This window comes from Struthio camelus, chromosome 4 (assembly GCF_040807025.1).
Source record: "Struthio camelus isolate bStrCam1 chromosome 4, bStrCam1.hap1, whole genome shotgun sequence".
Taxonomy (NCBI): Eukaryota; Metazoa; Chordata; class Aves; order Struthioniformes; family Struthionidae; genus Struthio; species Struthio camelus.
In genome coordinates, this window is record NC_090945.1 from 62,214,866 (window position 1) to 62,215,834 (window position 969).

Below are 969 nucleotides of genomic sequence, written 5' to 3' on the forward strand. Positions count from 1 at the left end.
CCTAAGAAAGGAACACGCTGCTGCGCAAGCAGGACACACAGTGTTGCCAAGTGACTGCCTATCTAATGAAGCAATGCAGAGCTGCTAGGGCTGCCTGACCCTCTGGGACGCTTCCTGATGCTTGGACCACAGCACACAGCTTTAAGAGCTCCAAGGCGGATGTGATTTCTTGGCTTTGACCCCAGCATACCCTTCCTGCCAATTTTTTTGCATTTGCATTCTACTGGTGCTCCCAATAGAAAATATGCTGTTCCCATAAACAGCAGCCACACCTGTCGGTGGGTCACAGTGGCCCAATTCACAGGGCAACCCTCCTGAAACTTTCCTTCCCTACTGTACCTTCTGTGGCAGATTTTCGGGTGTCCTGTGTTGTGCTTACCCATCCAGAGACCTGTCTTTTCTGCTTTAATTCCTCTTTCCCTCTTCCTCACTTCCAGTACCTTATGCAAACAGGCATTTTTGGAAAAAACTTCGCTGGGAGATTGATTCCAAAGGCTGTGTTGGTCAGTGCTGCACAGGTAAAGGGGACAGAGGAGCAAAAATGTTCTACTTTACAAGTTCTCAATAAGAAAAACCTTCTAGCACCTACAGCTAAAATACTATAGAAAGAGGAAGATTGTCAGGAGATGAGATTTCTTTGGATGAACAGGAAATTTTGCAGAGAAAAGGAGGGAGAAAGCTAGAGGGTGGTGAAATCAGAAAAGTAGAGCGAGGTGAAATCCACAAAGCAATCAAGTGGTCGGAAATGGCTAAATTAAGAAAACCCGACTGAAGAAACATATGATTGTAGGCTTGATTTTTGTTAGTAGGCACAAGCAAGCATACATGGAAAATAACCCAAACTCATAGTGTACCAGCTGCTGTGAGGGAGTGCAAGAAGGACAGCTCAGGCACAGGTACACTTGTATGCACACCACTTCTAGCTGCACTCGTTCTGCATGCAAAAGATAATGCAATGGTATGTACTTT